We start from the raw sequence: 22184 nt of genomic DNA on the forward strand, positions 1-22184 counted from the left end.
AATAAGTTTTGTTAGTCATGCATTTAACCGTTTTCTTAGACATAAATCCCAACCATTAACTGAAACATTTACCGTCGAGATGGCTAACGGTGAGAAAGAGAACGCTAACGATATATTCATAGGTTGCACCCTTACACCGAACGATCATTCTTTTCCTATCGACCTTATGCCAGTTTCCATAAAAAGTTTCGATGTTATCATTGGCATGGACTGGTTGAGCCCCAATCATGCTGATATCCTTTGTTATGAAAAAGCTATCCGCCTCAATCTTCCTTCTGGTCAAATCCTCATGATTTACGGCGATAAGCTTAGTTCTAATCTTCGCATGATTTCATGCATCAAAGCCCAAAAGCTTCTGCGAAAGGAGTGCCATGCATTCCTAGCCCATGTGATAAACGAGAAACAGGAAGTTAAAGACCTCGAGAGCATCCCCGAAGTTTGCAACTTTCCTGATATCTTTCCCGAAGAGCTCCCAGGAATTCCTTCCGAACGTCAAGTTGAGTTTCGTATCGACCTAATTCCTGGAGCTACCCCCGTAGCCAAGTCTCCGTATCGCTTGGCGCCAGCAGAAATGCAAGAGTTATCCAGTCAGCTTAATGAGCTACTCAGCAAAGGGTTCATCAGATTGAGTTCCTCACCCTGGGGAGCCCCGGTATTATTTGTGAAGAAGAAAGATGGATCCTTTCGGATGTGTATAGATTACCGCGAATTGAACAAGCTAACTGTCAAAAACCGTTATCCTCTTCCTCGAATAGACGACCTTTTCGATCAACTTCAGGGAGCCAGTTACTTCTCAAAGATAGACCTTAGATCAGGGTACCATCAGCTTCGAGTACATGAGAGTGATGTTTCCAAGACATCATTCAGGACTCGATATGGTCACTACGAGTTCGTAGTGATGCCCTTCGGTCTAACCAACGCACCGGCAATGTTCATGGATCTGATGAACCGGGTGTGTTTCCCCTTTCTGGACATGTTTGTTATCGTGTTCATTGACGACATACTTGTATATTTCAGAAGCGAAGAAGATCACAAACAACACTTGAGGTTAGTGTTGGAAACACTTAGAACAGAGAAGCTATACGCGAAATTCTCCAAGTGTGAATTATGGATTCGAAAGGTAGCTTTCCTAGGTCACGTGGTAAGCGAGGAAGGCATACACATGGACCCTTCCAAAATCAAGGCGATAGAGAATTGGTTGGCACCGAAGACACCCATAGAAATCCGTCAATTCTTGGGTCTCGCTGGCTATTATCGGAGATTCATCCAAAAATTTTCCATAATCGCCAAACCCCTAACTACTCTGACACAGAAAGGTGTACGCTTTTGTTGTAGTGAAAAGTAAGACACTGCATTTCAAACGTTGAAGCGAGCCTTGTGTAGTGCACCTATCCTGTCCTTGCCCGAAGGGACAACGGATTTCGTTGTCTATTGCGATGCGTCCAACCAGGGCTTAGGCTGTGTGATTATGCAGCGGGGAAAGGTTATAGCTGATGCCTCGAGACAGCTGAAAACACATGAAGTCAACTATACAACTCACGACCTGGAGTTAGGAGCAGTGATCTTCGCACTGAAGATTTGGAGACATTATATTTATAGAACCAAGTGTACAATCTTCACTGACCATAAAAGCCTGCAGCACATCTTCGATCAGAAAGACTTAAACATGAGACGGCGGCGATGGGTAGAGCTGCTCAACGACTATGAGTGCGAAATTCGCTACCATCCCGGCAAGGCCAATGTGGTGGCAGATGCCCTTAGCTGAAAGGAAAGTTCAAGCCGCAAGGTGAAGACACTAACAATGACCATCCATTCCCACTTATCCGTGCAAATCCGAGAAGCTCAGTTGGAAGCCCTAAAACCAAAGAACGTATCGAACGAAGCCTTGAGGGGAATGGATAAGAGTCTTGATATCAGAGGTGATGGAGTTTATTATTTCATGGACCGGATCTGGACCCCAAAGTTCGGCAGTTACAGGGAGGTTGTCATGAACGAAGCTCACAAGACCAAATACTCCGTTCACCCAGGTTCGGATAAGATGTACCTGGATCTAAAGAAGCTATACTAGTGGCCAAACATGAAGGTCGAAATCGCTACCTTCGTGGGCAAGTGTCTGACTTGCGCCAAGGTGAAAGTCGAATATTCGAAACCCTCGGGTCTGCTCCAGCAACCCGAGATACCGAAGTGGAAATGGGAGATGATTACTATGTATTTCATCACCAAATTACCCAAATCTCCGAGTGGGTACGATACCATTTGGGTAATTGTCGATCGTTTGACAAAATCCGCTCACTTCCTTCCGATCAAAGAAACGTTCAAGATGGAAAGACTCGCGCGAATCTACATTCAAGAGATAGTTCGACTGCACGGTGTGCCTGTGTCCATTATCTCTGATCGAGATAGCAGGTTTACCTCAAGATTTTGGCAGTCCCTTCAGAAGGCTCTTGGAACTAAGTTGGATATGAGTACAGCTTATCATCCTCAGACAGATGGGCAGAGTAAGAGAACTATCCAAATCCTGGAAGACATGTTGAGAGCATGTGTCATCGATTTCAGAAAGTCGTGGGACACCCATTTACCGTTGATCGAGTTCTCGTATAACAACAGTTACCACACCAGTATCACGGCTGCTCCGTTCGAAGCCCTCTACGGTCGAAAGTGCAGATCCCCTCTGTGCTGGGCCGAAGTAGGGGACACACAGCTAGCTAAGGGTTGAGTCCCTGATAGTGCTCTAACGGGCCCTGAAATCATCCGTGAAACCACCGAAAAGATCATCCAAATCCGAGAACGAATGAAAGCTTCCAGAGATAGACAAAAGAGTTACGCTGATAAGCGACGAAAACCTCTAGAATTCCAAGTTGGAGATCGTGTCCTGTTGAAGGTCTCGCCTTGGAAAGGCATGATACGTTTTGGAAAGCGCGGAAAACTTAACCCGAGGTACATAGGACCTTTCGAGATCCTTGCTAGGATCGGTCCCGTAGCCTACAAACTCCGACTACCTCAAGAGCTTAGCAAAATCCATCGTGTATTCCACGTCTCTAATCTTAAAAAGTGTCTATCCGATGAAAACCTCGTGATCCGTCTTGATGAGATCGAGATCAACGAAAGTCTGAACTTTGTGGAAGAACCAATCGAAATCATGGATCGAGAGATCAAACGTACGAAGCAGAGCTGCATCCCGATAGTGAAGGTTCGCTGGAATGCCAAGCGGGGACCGGATTCACTTAGGAGCGCGAAGATTCGATGAAACAGAAATATCTGCATCTCTTTCCAATTTCATGATTTGTACCTTCATTCTAAATTTCGGGATGAAATTTCCTCTAACGGGGGAATGATGTGACAACCCAAAATTTATTCCGTCATTGTAACCCATTTCCATTAAATAAAACTCGTCTTTATCAAAATTTTTTGTTAGCATTTGGATTAGGATATTTAAATTGAGACTTTTATTATGACTTCATGAGTGTCCAAACGAATTAGAAACACGTGAATCACCCTCGATATCCATTGAAAAGTTTTTAGTTACGACCAAGTAGGGTTGCGAACACTTGATCGGGTACAACCATAAGCTCCGTATAACGTCAGTATTGGGTAGATCCCCACCTGGCCACAAACTCAAACCCTATATAAGAGATTGAGTAGTCACCATTTGAAGGTTTTTCACACCCCTCATAGCTCTTTCTCTACTCTCTCTATAAAAGTCGATTTTGATCCAAAAACGCCCCTTTCGATCTCCAAAATCGTAAGTAATCCATCCTAGCTTGTTGTTTAGCTTGTTATTCATGCAAATTCATGTTTAAATCATTTAAAGGCCTCAAAGTCATGTGTTTACGGCCAAGGAACACCCTCAAACCGTAAACACCCATAAGTGGGGTTTTGAAGCCCCAAAACCCTTCCACATCCTTTCTAGTGCTTAGCTGTGGCTTAGGGACTTGCATGTACGGGCTTAGAACCCCAAAATCATATCTTTAGGGGAGTAAACATGAGTTTACGGCCCAAGAACATTCTTGGACCGTAAACACCTCTTCATAGGTCGTAAACAACTTTTTAAGGTGTTAAATTGCCCTTAAACACCTCCTATGGCTTGGATTAATGTCTAGAATCACCCACCATCGAAGTAGGGACCTTAAACATCAAAGAAACCAAGAACTTAAGAGATTACGGCTGTAAACCCCCAAGGAATTGGTCCCTTGGCCGTAAACTCCCTTAAGGAGGTCAAATGGTGCCCTAACTTCCCTCCATGGCTTGTATAAAGGACTAGAAACATGTATGCGTAACCTAGAACCATCAAAGCATGAAATAAGGAGGAAAGTATGAGTTTACGGCCGTAAAATCTATGTTTACAACCGTGAACTCCCCTAAATAGTCCATTTGAAGCCTTAGTCACTTCTTATGCCCTAGAATTGAACCTAGCTTATTTCCCCACGTGATATAAGACCTTTAAACAACCAAAAACATCCCAACCATGAGTTTATGGCCTTAAACTTATGGGGATATGGTCTTTGGGCCGTAATCTTCCGTAAGGGTTTACTCTTGAAGAGTAAACTCCTTGTCAAGGCCATACACCCCTTAGATGCAACCCGTATCATTCCTAACACTTGAAATAAAGTGTTTCCGCGCATATGAGTGTATTTACTTGCTTAATTAGTGGTTCAATAGCTAATTAGATACAATTATGTATCACTTCATGTTACATAGGACCCTCGTGTGTGTTCAAGCCCTAAATTGACACTTAGCATCCTACCCGACACATTCTCGTCTGGTGAGTTCATACCCTACACCTTTTTCCGTGTTTTTCATTTTTTCAAGGGGGGAATACAAGCAAAAGTACAAGGGAAATTGTACTCAAAACTTATGATTTCATATGAAATGTTTACATGTTTAGCACGCTTTTAACACAGGAAACCGTATTAGCAACCGTTTAACTTATAGAGTTTGTTTTCGAAACTAAAACAAGGAAAACTTGTGAAACTCATTATAAAATGATATAGTTTATATTTCACAAAGGATTTCATGCCATTTATAAAACGGTATTTTCCATATTATTACTTGTAAATTCGTTATTCTTAAGATTGGAGACACGTCCTTGGTAACACTCCACGGGTACGAGAGTGTAGGACTACCCCTGTAACCAGAATCTCTCGGATGGAGAACGTGACTTGTGTGTATAGATCTATATAGGGCTGACTACCCCGCACCTTGCTGCTAGCTACAGTGGGACCGACAGGTCTACGGGTGACAAAGTCATAAAATGATACTGGCCCTGTTACGAGCCATATCTAGTTTATCTTATGGTTATAGAACTCGCAACTTAGATAATGGAGATTTACTTTTAAGTAATAATGAACCTAGTGAATTAACCTCAAAGTAATAACTGTTTTGATTACTAGAGGGTATTAGTAACACCCTTAGGTATTAGTTCACAACCTACTGATTAGTTTTATATACGTGTTAAAACTAATGTACCTTTTGAGGACAACCAAACTTTCAGGGAAACTTTACTTAACGAAACAAGTATGGTAAATACTTGTACACTTCATTCTGGATCGATAACCAAACACCAACTTTTAAGTAAAATAAAGGTTTTTCCTGGGATAACATAACTTTTCATAAACATGCTATTTAACACATGGATAACCAAACTTCTTTTATAAGAAAATATGGGCTTTTCTTGGGAAACAACTTTTTGTAAACATAAAGGAACATTTTCTTTCACCAGAAATAACCCGCTTATGAACTCACCAACTTTATGCTGATATTTCTAAAACCGCTTGTATTCTCAGGTTCACGTTAGACAGGTATCCCGCTTCCTTTTGGAGAAGATGGAGCGTATAGAAGTCTCGTCTTTACTTTTGCTATACTGATGTATATATATAAACATGTATTACTTCGCTTTCAAACAAATGTAAATGTTCCTATGTAATGTAATGGTTGTGTTTACTATGCTTGCTATGTACATGGGTTGTGATACTTTACATGACGTCCTCCGCCCCGGAACATTTCTGCCATCGGTTTCGGGGTGTGACAGTACTTTAGGAGTACACTTAGCGTACCATGCATAGATGATCGCGGAGGGTCAGCACGTACGTTGGGCGTACCAAAGGGTACGAGGGCCGTACGTGACGAATGTTCAAATCCTAATTTTTGGACTTAAGACCTATATAAGCATCCTTATCTCATTTGAGCATCACCCTAATCAGCTTCCTTCACCCTCAAATATCCCTAAAACCCTAAAATCATTAGTGTGTGTGTGTGTGTGTGTTCTTGAGCTCGTGAGTGCTTTAACACCATCTTCTCGGTGTGTTAGCTACAAAGAAGAGGAGGAAACAATCTTAAACGAGGAAGGGCTTTTGGATCTTGCATTTAGAGCAACTTAGGAAGCTTGAGGAGGTAAAAAGCTTTCTTCTTGGCCATCATTGTCATTTCTAGAGCTAGGGTTTTCCATATAGTCCCTTTTTGTGTTAATGGATCATCTCTTGAGAGTTGGAGCAACTGCAGAGCTTAGGGAGAGTATATATGAGGTCTCTTGGTTCATTCATACCATAAAAATGCAATCTTGATGGGTGTTTTGACCTCATGCATGAGCTAAGACCCTTGGAAAGGTGTTAATGGGTTATAAGGGGTTGTTGGTGTAACAACGTAAATTTTCAAACCAAAGTTTTCAATTTAAAAACACATTTATCTCAATAATAAAATCACAAAATGTCACGATGTCGAATTATCAAATCTCATATCAAAAGCTGTTCATATATCAAAACTCCAGGATCCGCCAAATCATAACTCAAGCGCTGATATGTGTGTACAATCAAGTCGGCGCCTTCCCATGATCCTTAGAAGTACCTTGAAACACATAACATATAGCACGGTAAGCACAAAGCTTAGTAAGTTCCCCAAAATACCACACACAGCTCATTAGCCACTCTAGGCCAAAACTCAGCAAGACCCTCCGGTCAATATGTCTCAGTGGGACCCTCCGGTCCCAACTCAGTGAACTTAGAATAACAATATTCAGCATAAATCACAAAGACATAATGCAGAATATTAAAACACACAGGTAAGCACAATAAACATCTTAATCACACAAAGGTACCACTCATGGTAAGTATAATGAGAAGACTCACCTCATAAGCTGGAAAGTAAAAGTATCGTACTCGGAAATCTCGAACTATCCTCCGCCTAACACACAGGATAATTATCTCTAATTAATACTCTACTCATACTCATATACACAACAGGTTGTTCTTTCTTTCTCTCTAACTCTTGGAATGGTTAAAAGACCTTTTTACCCCTCAATGGTCAACTTGACTCATGCTGACCAAACCCTAAAGTCAACAGAATTCAAATTCGAGTCAACAGTCCAAATTTGACCTGACTCGCCAAGTGCACTCGTGTGACTCGTCGATTCCACTCGTTCCTCAGATGTCGCGTGAAGGTACAACTTGTCGATTTAACCCCTAACTCGCCGAGCTATAGCATGGCCAGCTCATCGGGACAAACCCTAATTTACTCGTCGAGCCGGCTCATCGACTCGGCGAGTCCATTCAGACTCAATTCTCATTCAGATGATTTCAAGGCAGAGAACCTTCCCAAACTCTAGATCTGGACTCTTAAGGCTCGTTAATCACGTAAAGTCACGAGCTTTACGTTTATGCATGGCACTTTGGGCTTGAAATGCCAAGAACATGCTCCAATAAGGGTTTTTCACTCAAGAGCTCTATTAACGCTGAATAAAGCAGGGACCTTTGGATTCTAGTGTGACAACCCGAAATTTCCATTCTGTACAACATTCCAAGTCAATAGAAAGTCAAACTCATTCCTGCTATCATTCCGCACAATTTAGAGTCCGTTTGAGAGTTATGAGCCTTGTATACTTAAGGAAGAAGTGTCGGGGTTTATCTGCTGAATTTATAGCACAAAGACTGAGCCTTAAGCACATTAACCATGAGTTCACGGCCACCACATGGGAGTTTACGGCCGTAAACTCCATGTGGGCCGTAAACTCACCTTATATGGTGAAGATGAAGGCCATTTGTCCATTTCTTTCATTTCCTTGGCCCAAATCCTCTCAAGTACCATCCCGATCTTCGTCCCCGATCTTCAAAACTCGTAAGTTTCTTGCCCTAACTAGTTGATATCTTAGATGATCTAGTAATCTTACATGATTTCATCTGTGAAATCATTCCATTTTGTAGATTTTCAAGATCCACCAAGAACACCAAGAACACACACTAGTGTTCTTGGCCAAAACCGACCATTCAAGCTCTGAGATCGTATGTACTCTTGATCCAACTCATTATACACTAGGTTAATCATGTTTAGAGCTTAGAAAACATAAGAAATCAAGGGATTCAAGGAGTTTATGGCCAATGCATGTTCTTGGGCCGTAAACCCCTTTTAAGGGTGCAAATGACACCCTAACACCCTAGTAAGCCTTGGATATTAGCATAGAACCTTACACCATTGAACTAGGGACTTCAATACACGAAATGGTACTCCTTACCATGAGTTTACAGCCATAAACTCATGGGGGAGTGGTCCCATGTGACAACCCGAAATTTCCATTCAGTCAAACCCTAAAAGTCAACCACTTCGTATCATAAGTTAATATAATTATTTCTTATTTTTAAGAAATATAAAGTTCGTTTGATTATTTTAATATTATTTTTAAACGAACGGGTGAAAGAAAGTGCCGTCTCGGGTTTTAAATTTCAAAAACCGCAAACACCTCGCGTCTTAGAAATTCCCGACCAAACTTTTATGTTTGGGTTGAAAATTCACCCAAAACCGTGAACTCATACCTATGTATGAGTTTACTCCCCAATAGTTTAGCCATTTGTGTTTACTCCCCAAAAGTTAAAAAGAGTAAACTCTAAAAACGCTTTCAAGTATCATCCAAGATTTAATTCCGAATCTTCAATCTTGTAAGTGTTCTAACCATTTCAAGTTAGTAAAACACTTAATCTAGTGTTTATACATCTAATCATCCAACCATATTTGTATTTTGACTAGATTTCCAAAACACCAAGAACACACACTAAGTGTTCTTGGCATTTTTAGCTCAAATCAAGCTTCATTATAGTAAGTACTTCCATCCTTGAGTGATTGTAAGCTAGTATTACATTTAAACATCAAGAAAATATGTCAAGAACACAAGGCTAGAGGTGTTCACGGTCCAAGGTGATGCTTGGGCCGTAAACACCATAAAGTGCACCAAAGTGTGCCTAAGTCTTTATCTAAGCCCTAGTTTGATGTTTAAGCATTCCTTGAATTGATTAAACCTTCCTTGGATGTGTATAAGCTTTGAAAAACATCAAAAACCAACAAATATAGGTGTTTACGGTTTGGGGATCTCCCAAAACCATAAACACCCTAAAGTATGTACAAGTTGGTCATTTTCCTTCCTTAGGCTTAGAAACTAGCACATACAATTGTTTAATTATGTTAGGGACTTGAAAACATGGCTATGCACTCCTCCATAAGGGTTTACGGTAGTAAACCTAAAGGGAAAATGCCATTAGGCCGTAAACTCCTCAAAGGAGGTGTTTTGTTGCCCTAGTCCTTTCCAAAGGCCAAACCACTTAGTAGAATTGCTTCAAAAGGCTTGCTAAACCACAAAACACCACTTGGACATTAAGACTAGAGTTTACGATCGTAAACTCTAGAGTTTACTTCCGTAAACTCCCTAGGTCTTGACCACCAAAACCGTAAATTCCAAAGGAGTTTACCCTTGAACCCTAAACACCCTAGCCTTGCTTTGCTAACACTTGGATGCAATCCTTGTGATCTTTAACACTTGAAACAAAGTGTTTTCATGTTCTAGAGTGTCCCAACTTAATTTTCTAGTTATAAATTGACTAATTAGTTATATATATGTTCATTACATGATAACTAGGCTCGTGCGTGTGTATAAGTCTTCATTTGTCACCTAGCACCGTACCTGACACTTCAATCCAATCCACTCACCACAAGTGAGTTCATACCCCTTTAATTAACCTTTGAAATACTTTTAAATGTTTTAAATGCTTTTATGGGGGGGGGGAATACAAGTTGAATATTTATGGTTATTACATCAATCACATGTGATTAATAACTACAAAACCAATGATTTTATTACTCTTCAAACTGTTCATCAAACTATTTTACTTCAAACTGTTTTACAAACTCTTTTACTTATCAAATACTTTTACTTAAACTTTGTTACAATTATTATAAATTGCATGCCCGTATATGTATAGTTATATAAGTAATGTTTAAAAGACTTAGGAAGGCTATACACCTTGTTTCCTTTTCCTCGATTTGGATGTGGTCTGATAGGATATCGGGTACTCGTCCGAAGGTTGTTTAAATATTGATTATATATCATGTGTACATATATAGACATAAAAGTGCTTCCATATTCATGCGTACTAGTTACATCATTAGTAGGCTACCATCGGGGTAGCATAGGATCATACTTATACTATTGCTAGATCAATGAGTCAGTTCATTCATGAGTCAATACTTATTACTATGAGAACATATACATTATATTACTATGAGAACATATACATTACATTACTATGAGAACATATACAACTATACTAGAGGAAGAACATATACAACTATACTAGAAAGAGAACATATACAACTATACTAGAAAGAGAACATATACAACTATACTAGAAAAAGAACATATACAACTATACTAGAACGAGTAATATTACATTACATATACATGAATACGTTAACCATTGTGATCTGAATTGGAGCATGACTTCAATGTCATGGCCCGTGTTGTAGCTAGAGTCTCTTGAAGGGAGAGCGTGAGTTTGCGTATAGATCTATACTGGATTGAGTATCCTACACCTTGCTGCTAGCTACAGCCGGACCTGCAGGTTTGCGGGTGCCAAACGTCATTTCTTTTTACGACCATTCATATGTCGTTGTTACCAGTCAATAGTATGGTGCAATAAATCACATGATACCTTAATATAAATCCGGTTTAAGGTAGTTAGTACAACAATAGTTCCTATAATACAACACTACAGTAATTTACCCTTTACATATCTTTAGTGATTATTTCACTTAACATTAATGTACAAACTATATTTTGTTAATGATAGTTACACCTGGGAAATTACACACTTTTACAACAAACAAACATTCTGAACAGTTAAGCCTTGGTAGAAGGCTACTTTAATAGAAAATATAGGTTTTTCTAGGAGATTCAAACTTTTACAAACACTTACAAACATTTACATACCTTTTACAACCTCATACTTAAAACCATGTTCAAACATTTTGATAACAAACACCGACACTAAAATACTTATGAACTCACCAGCTTAATGCTGATAAACTCTTTCAAAATAACTTGTATTCTCAGGTCGACAGTAGACAGGTACCGAGGCCAGCTTTTGAGAAGATGGAGCGCATACAAGACTCATCTAATTATTTTGATTTACTTTTTGGTTTCTATAACTGTACAGAACACTTGTATTAAAATTATATATTTAATGCAATGGATGATGTTGTTTGCTTATTTACTAGTTATATTGTGTTGTGATACTTTACATGACGTCCTCCGCCCCAGAACGTTTCCGCTGTTCTTGGTTTTGGGGTGTGACAGATTGGTATCAGAGCATTGTTTATAGTGAATGGAGTATATCAATCCATAAAAGATATACTAACTATAAACCCATTTGGGATTAAAACACTCTGACCAAGAGTCTATACTTTAAATATTAAAATATTTAGTTAAGTATACTAGTCGGCATTCATACTAAAATCAGTGTCACAATGACAAGAACAAAAGTATTGCGATTGTTAAATATCACAAGTGAGCTCGGGGATGTATGGTCAGTCCTGGGAATGGCATAGCCTGATCAACTATGCTGGTCCAAGGAGTGATTAGCATATGCCCTAGAATGGTTGTGATATGTTAACAAGTCTAAAAACTTACCAACAATACCACAAGGAGAACCGTAGATCTTAAACTTAAAATAATATAGGAGTATTTTGTGCTACTACAAGCTATTTATACACTAGATTATTATACCTCTCTTCTCGCGTAGATTAAATGGCTGGATTCCATCATGGCGACCCGTACTTTCTCAACGAAGGCAATGCTGGGTGGATCGAAGAAGAGCCCGAAGATGAGCATCCAATCCCTTTGGATGATCACCTCGCAGAAGGCTTTTCTGATGGATCTGACTCTGAGCCTGAAGTCAACAACCTACCGCCAGTAGGTCAAGCCCCGAACAACAACCCTCGACCAGCTTTCCCAGGTCCTACTCCCTTGTGGGCAACCAACTTGAATCGCTGGAGCGATGAACAGGGTCAACCCTTACCATACTTTGGGGACCGAAGCTTTTACAACGTCAGCGAAGGTGGTTCTGTTGACCGAGCTCTGCCCGTCATTATCCGCAGGATAACTCGTAATGTTGAGCAAGGTCGAGCAGCCATCGACCGGGTCATGGAGATTGATGCCAACTCTGGTGTCAACACAGTCCGCATCCGCCGTCTTGAAGAAGACATGGAACGGACCAGGAGAACCAATGAAACCCTACAGCAACAGCTGGCTGCCTCCCGAGCTGAAGTCATGGAACTTCGAGCCCGTCAGAGGGCTCATGAGCGACACCTTCAAGAGGTGGTTCGTCAAGTGGCAAACCTCAGAGTTTGCCTGAGGAATTCCCATCGCCGATAGAAGATGCCTAGTACATCTTTGTCTTTTGGTTAAGGAATAGCCTTTAATATCTGTGCTCTAAGTAGCACTTGTCTGTAAAATATTCCTAACTTTCAGTACTCTAATTAGGAATCTAGGAACTGTCAAACTTTTCCGTATGGTATGATGTAAGACCTACTGTTAGGTCGATTTTCTCTGAACTGATTGCATCAGTAATACCAGTATTAATGACAACTACCTAATCTGTGGGAAAAATCTATACACTTGTGTTTTCCTAATATTCTTTCCTATTGTGATCTCAATTCGTACACTCATTCAACTGTTAGGCTATGGTTAGTTAGTCCATGTGCCACTCTCACCTCACTTACAATCAATTCTTACCACTTTGTTTATCTTTATAACCTAATAGCTGAAAGATGCCTCCGCGTAAGTCAACAAGGCGAAACCCTACACCTCCACCACCTCCTCCTCCGGTTACCGATACTGCAGCCCTGAATGCTGCCGTTGCTGCAGTAGTGGCAACTGCCATGGCACAATATCACTCTACTGATGCCAGCAGAGGTGGAACCCCTGTTAACTCGATTCCTGTTGAAACCCCTGTGTGCTCGAGGGAGTGCTCCTACAAGGATTTCACTAACTGTAAGCCGAAGTCCTTCCATGGAACCGGCGGAGTCATTGCCCTCTCGTAATGGTTCGAGAAGACTGAATCAGTCTTCGAAATTTGTTCATGCCCTGCTGTGAGCAAAGTCAAATATGCCGCATGCACCTTTGAAGGAAAAGCTCTGACGTGGTGGAACGGCCACGTTAAAGCGCTAACTCTAGTAGTGGCGAATGATATGAGTTGGGAAACCCTAAAGGACCTCATGATTGAGGAATACTGCCCGAGGGGAGAAATCCAGAAATTGGAACAGGAACTTTGGAGCCTAACCATGAAAGGCACCAACGTAGTTGCTTATACCGCCAGATTCAGCGAACTGGTGGCCCTCTGCCCCAATATGGTTCCCACTGAAGAGAAAAAGATCGAAAGGTACATATGAGGGCTAGTGCCTTCGTATTAGGGGAATGTCCTATCATCAAACCCCGTTACCTTCGATAGTGCCAAGCGACTGGCACAGCGACTCATTGACCATGGAGTCAAAACCCCTACAACAACCACCCTATCCATCCTGAAACCCTCCAAACCCGCTGATGCTAAGTGGAAGCTCTGGGACGAAAAGAAGAAGAAGCAGCGAGCTGCCAAAAAGCAGCAAATTGTGGCAGTCCATGCCGCAATAACCCCTGCTGCTGCTACTGCTCCGGTGGGGCAGTATGCTGGAAATTTGCCTAAGTGCGGCAAATGCAATTACTACCACAACGACCCCTGCCGTGAAATGTAGTGCTCTAACTGCAAAAGGAAAGGACACACTGTCCGTTTTTGTAAATCCCCGGTGAGGCCGATCACTCAAGTCCCCGGCTCTGGAGCGAGCCCGACCTGCTATTGATGTGGTGAAGCAGGCCACTTTAAGAGGGATTGCCCTAAAGAGAAGAATGTTGGCGGAGCAGGGAGGGTACTAGCAATAGGCCATGGGGAAGCAGTTGCTGACCCGACAGTGGTGACTGGTACGTTCCTCCTCGATAACTCCTATGCATGCATTCTGTTCGATAGTGGAGCGGAGCGAAGCTTCGTGAACCATAAATTTGCTCGCATGCTTAAACAACAACCTCACACACTTAAAGAACAATTCACAGTAGAAATGGCTAATGGAAAAACAGAAAGCACGAATAGCATATACTTAGGTTGTACCCTAACTCTAGATAACCATTCATTTCAAATCGACCTTATGCCGGTCTCGATTAAAAGCTTCGACGTTATCGTCGTTATGGATTGGTTAAGTCGTCATCGCGCCGACATCATGTGCTACGAGAAAGCAGTCCGTCTAAACCTCCGTCTAACGAAACTCTTATCGTCTACGGCGACAAACCCGGTGCGAGCCTTCGTATTATATCAAGTATTCAAGAACAGAAGTATCTACGTAAAGAATACCATGCATTTCTTGCTCACGTCGTGGATACGAGCCTCAAAACGAAAGAAGTAAAGAACATTCCAGTAGTGAGCGACTTTCCCGACATCTTCCCAGAAGAGCTACCAGGATTACCTCCGCAACGACATGTCGAGTTTAGAATTGACTTAGTCCCAGGAGCTACCCTAATAGCCAAGTCACCCTACCGATTAGCTCCAGCAGAGATGCAGGAACTATCCGGTCAACTTAACGAACTGCTCAGCAAGGGCTTTATAAGACCAAGTTTCTCGCCTTGGTGTCTATAACTGTATAGAACACTTGTATTAAAATTTTATATTTAATGTAATGGATGATGTTGTTTGCTTATTTACTGTTATACTGTGTTGTGATACTTTACATGACGTCCTCCGCCCCAGAACGTTTCCGTCGTTCTTGGTTTTGGGGTGTGACATCCCAGGTCCGTGAACACCATACTAGGTCATTTTAGGACCTTAAACCCACCCAAACACTTGGTTAAAGCTTTAGAACACTTAACCACTTAAGCACTTAGAGTTTTAAGCCACTTTTGGTGACCAATTGAGAGTTTACAGCCAGGAGTTTACTCCCCTAGTCCGTAAACTCCAACACACATGGTCTTTGGACCATAAACTCCCGTATGAGGCTTTGCACTCATTTGTTGCAACCCGATAGCCTCCTAGCACTTGACCAAAGTGTTTTCCTCGCAATAGGATGTTTTTACATGATTAATTAGTGTTAAAATCACTAATTGTTTATATACATATGTCTTCATATGTAATTAGGATCATTGTGTGTGTCTAAGTCTTCACTTGACACCAAGCACTTATCCGACACGTCCTTCCGATCCGCTCACTGCAGGTGAGTTCATACCCCTTGAATTAACCTTTTAAATGTTTCTACATGTTTTTAAATGCTTTATGGGTGGGGGGAATACAAGTTGAATCATGTTAGTTATTATATCAATCACATGTGATTAATAACTAACATGCAAATGGATTTACTATACGTTAACCGTTTTACCAAACGGATTTCTTCAAATGATTTTCATAAACGTTTTATATGTTTAAAACTCTTTATTAAACTGTTCATTATACACTGTATGTTTCATTTCAAACTCTTTTACAATTGTGTTTCAAACAAAGGTTTCTTTATACTTAAACTGTTTTATCAAACAAATACTTTCAAACCGTTTTATAAACTAACATCAAGTCGATCTTTTCTTAGATATTAATCTTTTTCAAAGGTTTTACAAAATTTCTTTTATGCTTTTATATTATCAAATGCATGCCTGTATATGTATAGTTATATAAGTAATGTTTAAAGGACTTAGGAAGGCTAACCCGCTCTATTTCCTTTTCCCTGTTGGGATGTGGTCTGGTGGGTATCGGGTATCCGTCCGAAGGTCGTTTAACTATCAGTTATATATCATGTATACATATAGAGACATAAAAGTTTTCCTCAGTCAGTTCAATACCTTTGGGTAGCAAAGACATACTTCACTTATACATGTACACCATTAGTAACTATTATAGGTATAGTTAGGAGATACTACTTACCATTCCAAGTACAAGGAATCGCACAAGAGTCAGTTCATTCATGAGTCTATACTAATACATTACATGTTACATGAGTAAGTTTACATAGATACGATTACATGAGTACGTTTACATAGATACGCTTACATGAGTACATTTACATGGATACATTTTCATGAGTACATTTGCATGAGTACATTTACATGAGTACATTTACATGGATACATTTACATGAGTACATTTACATAGATACGTTTACATAGATACCCTGTTAAAAGCATGCCTATATATGTATAGTTATATAAGTAATGTTTAAAGGACTTAGGAAGGCTAACCCACTCTATTTCCTTTTCCCTGTTGGGATGTGGTCTGGTGGGTGTCGGGTATCCGTCCGAAGGTCGTCTAGATACTTAGTTATATATCATGTATACATATATGGACATAATAGTTCCTTTCAGTCAGTTCAGTACCTTTGGGTAGCAAAGGTATACGTTCATATATCCTTAGTTGGATACTTTTACATGGATTCCGTTACGTAGATATTATATGATGGGTTACTGTTACATATCATATGTATAGATAATGTTATATAATTCCACTTCTTATCTTTATTTTGTGATACAATCACATAATCGACGAGATAGACTGGACATAATATCCTAGTACCATAGGATACTTTGCGGGACTAACCATTCCTAGAATCTCAGTTATCTACAGAGGTAAATGCACATCCTCGGATGTCTACAGTTGATACCATTACAGGTATACTTTAAGGGACTAACTATTCCTATACCCAGCTGTTATTAAATGAGGTAAATGTACATCTACAGATGTCTTCAGTTAACACTGTTAGTTATCCTAGTACAAAAGGATAATACTTATGTTATTTATATTATTACCTTTATCTTGTGACACATTCACATAACCGATGAGGTGGATTATATTTGAGTATCCTAGTACCTAAGGATACAATTTCTTATATTAATAATAATAGTAAGTACAGTCGGGTCTTGGTAGAAGGCTACTTTCAAATCAGTTGGGTCTTGGTAGAAGGCTACTTTCAAAACAATAGGGTCTTGGTAGAAGGCTACTTTCAAAAGAGTAGGGTCTTGGTAGAAGACTACTTTCAAAACAGTAGGGTCTTGGTAGATGACTACTTTCAAAACAGTTAGGTCTTGGTAGAAGACTACTTTCAAAACAGTTAGGTCTTGGTAGAAGACTCCGTTTTATACTAGTAGGAATCATAGGGATTTCTAGGGTTTTTCAAACGTTTACAGTTGTTTTACAAACATTTTCATACTTATACGAACTTTCTTTCAAAACAATTTCAAGTCTTTCATTACAAGTTTTACAAATCAAAGACACATTAATACTTATGAATTCACCAGCTTTTTGGCTGATACTCGCTTTCAAAATAACTTGTATTCTCAGGTCACAAATAGACAGGTACGACGACCAGGTTTTGTGAAGACGGAGCAGTCAAGACTCCTCTCTTATTTTGATTATTCACTTTGTTGTCTTATACTATGAAAGAACACACTTGTAATTAAAATTATACTATTAATGCAATGGATGATGTTGTTGCTTGTTTACTACTTTACATTGTTGTGATACATTACATGACGTCCTCCGCCCCAGAACGTTTCCGCCGTTCTTGGTTTTGGGGTGTGACAGATTGGTATCAGAGCATTGTTTATAGTGAATTAAGTATATCAACCCATAAAATATATACTAACTATAAATACATAGAGATTAAAAATACTCTGACCCAGAGTTTATACTTTAATTGATAAAATATTTGATTGAATATATGTGCCTGCATTCATACTAAAATCCGTGTCACAATGACGAGAACAAAAGTATTACGGTTGTTGAATATCACAGGTCAGCTCGGGGATGTATGGTCAGTCTTGGGAGTGGCATAGCCTGATCAACTATGCTGGTCCGACGAGTGATTAGCATATGCCCAAGAATGGTTGTGATGTGGCAACAAGTCTAAAAATTTACCAACACTACCATAATGAAATACCATATGGGTATTTGATGTTACTATAAGTACTTTATACTTGAGAACTAAAGAAAAAGAGGATCTTCATTACTAGGTCAATAGTTGCTAAATGGATACATTAAGGTTATATGTAACTAGGATGATATAGACTCAGAATCTGTGAAATTTTGCTTTACCCCTGTTCCTCGTGAATTTGGAGTTAAGGTCACTTATTCGAAGGCCTATCCTGTTTGATTACATAAAATCGGTATGCACTTTACAAATAGTGATGTAACTAATAAAGATCTTCTTATAATTATCTAGTTAGTTCGTCTAAATAACTACTTCTTGACTCCAACTCTCGCGTAGATAACATGGCTGGATTCCATCCCCACGGCAACCCGTACCTTCCGAACGAAGTCATTGCTGGATGGTGTGGAGAAGAACCAGAGAATAATCATCCTATCCCTTTGAATGATCACCATGATGAAGACCTTTCGGATGGTGTTAAATCCGAACCTGAATGTAGCTCCCATTCCAAATCCTAACCCTTGTCTGAATTTTCATGGTCCGACGCCTCCTTGGGTAGGATGCTTGGAAACATGGAGCGAAGATCAAGATCAGTCTACGCCGTTTAATGGAGACCGAAGCTTCTACAACGTAAACGAAGGGAGGTCAGTAAACAGAGTTCTACCAATCCTGATCCGTAGAGGTGCCCGAAGCAAAATTTAGGGCATGACGACTCTCCAACGTATCGCAGAGGTTGATGCCAATGCGAGAATACATACCCTCCGTACCAATCGCCTTGAAAACACTCACGAGAGATCTGAGAGAAACCATGAAACCCTACTGCAAGCCCTGGCTGAAACTCGAGCCGAAGTCATAGAGCTCTGAGTACGTCAGAGGATGTACGAAAGATACCTACTTGATATGGAACGTCAACTAGCTGAACTAAGGGTTCACCATAGGGGTGACCGTCGCCGTTAAGAGATACTTTACTTTCCTTCTTTGTTTTAAAGAACCGTGTTCCTGTCTATGTTCTGTGTAGCACTTTCCTATGTGACTACCTTGTACTGAAAGTTCTTTTAGATAGACCTTTATGCCGTCAAGGACTTTTTCTACTACAGATGTGATGTAAGACCTACTGCAGGGTCAATTTTACCGAACTTATTACATCTTAAACATCGATGATATTGACTGTCGGCTAACTTTCGTGTCACGCTTTTGGCTGAAATACTCTCATCACACTTTCATTGGAGTCTATCTGAAACTTGCTATAGTCAAGTCTTTGGACTATAGTAATTTAACTCCGGAATCATTTTCAAGCCTCTTTCAAAGGTTGGATCATGTTATCCACTAACCTATAATACCTCGGCTTGAACGACAAACGTCTTGAGACCATTCTACGAACTTACTTCTACTCCTTGCTAAGGACTGCATCATAGGGATGTAGGTCGGACCTTCTTAAACATACTTCCATTCCGTACTAGGACTGCATCATAAGGATGTAGGTCAAACCTTCGAGATCATACTCTTACTTTTTCATTAAATGATCGGCGTACATCCAAGGTCAATAGTAGCCTTTACTAGGAAATCTTAGTTCATCGAAATAGATTCGTAAGAAGATTATTATTGTGACTTTCCTTGCTTATACATTCCCGAGTTATATATAAAGAAGACCTGGTAGACAATAGAATGTGAGATTTCTAACTTAGTTTCTTTTCCTCTTTGTGATGTGGGACTAGAGTAGAATCACACATCTTATTATCCGCCCCGTCTTGGTTATATCATAACGTGTATAAGCTAAGTTTTTATGTATAATAACTCCCCTCTTGGCCAGAATCAAAATGTTACAAGAATCGTCCGGACTGTTTAACGACTACTCAGCAACAAAATGAAAAGACCAAGCTTCTCACCTTTAGGAGCTCTGGTCTTATTCTTCAAGAAGACAGAATTCAGTGGGTGCGATCATACCATCACTAATACACTGGATCCCATCAGAACTCTGCAGTTAAGCGTTCATGGGCGAGAGTAGTGCTAGTATGGGTAACATTTGGGAAGTCCGCGTGGTGCATAACTCAACAGGACTTCCATTAGAAATCATTACCCTCTGCCTCGCATAGATGAGTCGGTTGACCAACCGGAAAGAACTATTTACCTTTCAGAAACAGACCTGAGATCCGAATATCACCAGCTGCGAGTGTTAGTGAAGGATGTTCTTAGGACAATCTTCCAAACTCGATATGGAAACTACGAGCCGTAGTGATACCCCTCGGATAGGACCAATACGCCTGTAGTAATCATGAACTTCATGAATAGGTAAGAAGGAAATCATAAAGAGCATCTACAATGAACCATGGAAACTTACGACCAGAGCAGCTTTACGCGAAGTTCTCTAAATACGAGTTTTAGAATTGAAGAGTCGAATTCCTAAGACACACTATTAGTGATGTAGGAATTCTTGAGGACCTTTCCAAAGGTCAAAACCGCTAAGAATTTGTCAACACCGCAGACACCGACGAGATTTCGCCAAATTCTAGGTCTCGCTGACCTACTGTCGAGAGTTCATCCAGAACTCCTCACGATTCACGAAACCTCTTATGAATTTGACTCAGAAGGGAGTGGCCCTTGACTGGGAAGACAAGCAAGAGGAAGAAAACCTTGGAATTCCAAGTGAGAGGCCAAATTATTTTTGAATTCTCACTATGGGAAGGCTTAATACGCTTCGGAAAGCGTGGTAAGCTAAATCCAAAATAGTTAAGACCTCCGAGATTCTTGCCAGAATCGGTCCTGTATCTCACAAACCCAGCTTACACCGTGAACTTAGTAACGTACATCTTAACCTTCACGTATCGAACTTGAAAAACATACCTTTCTGTCAGGACTCTCGTAATCCCACTCGACGAGATCCTCGCCTTCGTAGAAGGCCCATAGTGACCCTCGACCGAGAGGTCAAGCGGACGAAGCAACGCCGCCTCCCATTAGTGAAGGTTCGTTGGGATACCAACCGAGGACCAAATTTCACTTATGTGCATGAGAAGCAATCAATTAGGAAGTATCCGCACCTCTTGACTCGATCATTCATGCCTACTTCCTTACTTAAAATTCTAATTTCGGGACGAAATTCCCTCTAACAGGGGGATGATGTGACAACCCAAAATTTCTATTCTGTACAACATACCAAGTCAATAGAAAGTCAAACTCATTCCTGCTATCATTCATCACAATTTAGAGTCCGTTTGAGAGTTCTGAGCCTTGTACACTTAAGGAAGAAGTGTCGGGGTTTATCTGCTAAATTTATAGCACAAAGACCGAGCCTTAAGCACATTAACCATGAGTTCGCGGCCACCACATGGGAGTTTACGGCCGTAAACTCCATGTGGGCCGTAAACTCACCTTATATGGTGAAGATGAAGGCCATTTGTCCATTTCTTTCATTTCCTTGGCCCAAATCCTCTCAAGTACCATCCCGATCTTCGTCCCCGATCTTCAAAACTCGTAAGTTTCTTGCCCTAACTAGTTGATATCTTAGATGATCTAGTAATCTTACATGATTTCATCTGTGAAATCATTCCATTTTGTAGATTTTCAAGATCCACCAAGAACACCAAGAACACACACTAGTGTTCTTGGCCAAAACCGACCATTCAAGCTCTGAGATCGTATGTACTCTTGATCCAACTCATTATACACTAGGTTAATCATGTTTAGAGCTTAGAAAACATAAGAAATCAAGGGATTCAAGGAGTTTACGGCCAATGCATGTTCTTGGGCCGTAAACCCCTTTTAAGGGTGCAAATGACACCCTAACACCCTAGTAAGCCTTGGATATTAGCATAGAACCTTACACCATTGAACTAGGGACTCCAATACACGAAATGGTACTCCTTACCATGAGTTTACAGCCGTAAACTCATAGGGGAGTGGTCCCAGGTCCGTGAACACCATACTAGGTCATTTTAGGACCTTAAACCCACCCA

At 40.4% G+C, this 22184-nt stretch overlaps 1 pseudogene; it reads left to right on the forward strand.

Annotated features, from left to right (window-relative positions):
• Positions 1-20164: 20164 nt before the first annotated feature.
• Positions 20165-20282, forward strand: LOC145096545 (5S ribosomal RNA; annotated as a pseudogene).
• The last annotated feature ends 1902 nt before the right edge of the window (positions 20283-22184 follow it).

This window comes from Lactuca serriola, chromosome 3 (assembly GCF_051521515.1).
Source record: "Lactuca serriola cultivar US96UC23 chromosome 3, Lser_US96UC23_V15, whole genome shotgun sequence".
Taxonomy (NCBI): domain Eukaryota; kingdom Viridiplantae; phylum Streptophyta; class Magnoliopsida; order Asterales; family Asteraceae; genus Lactuca; species Lactuca serriola.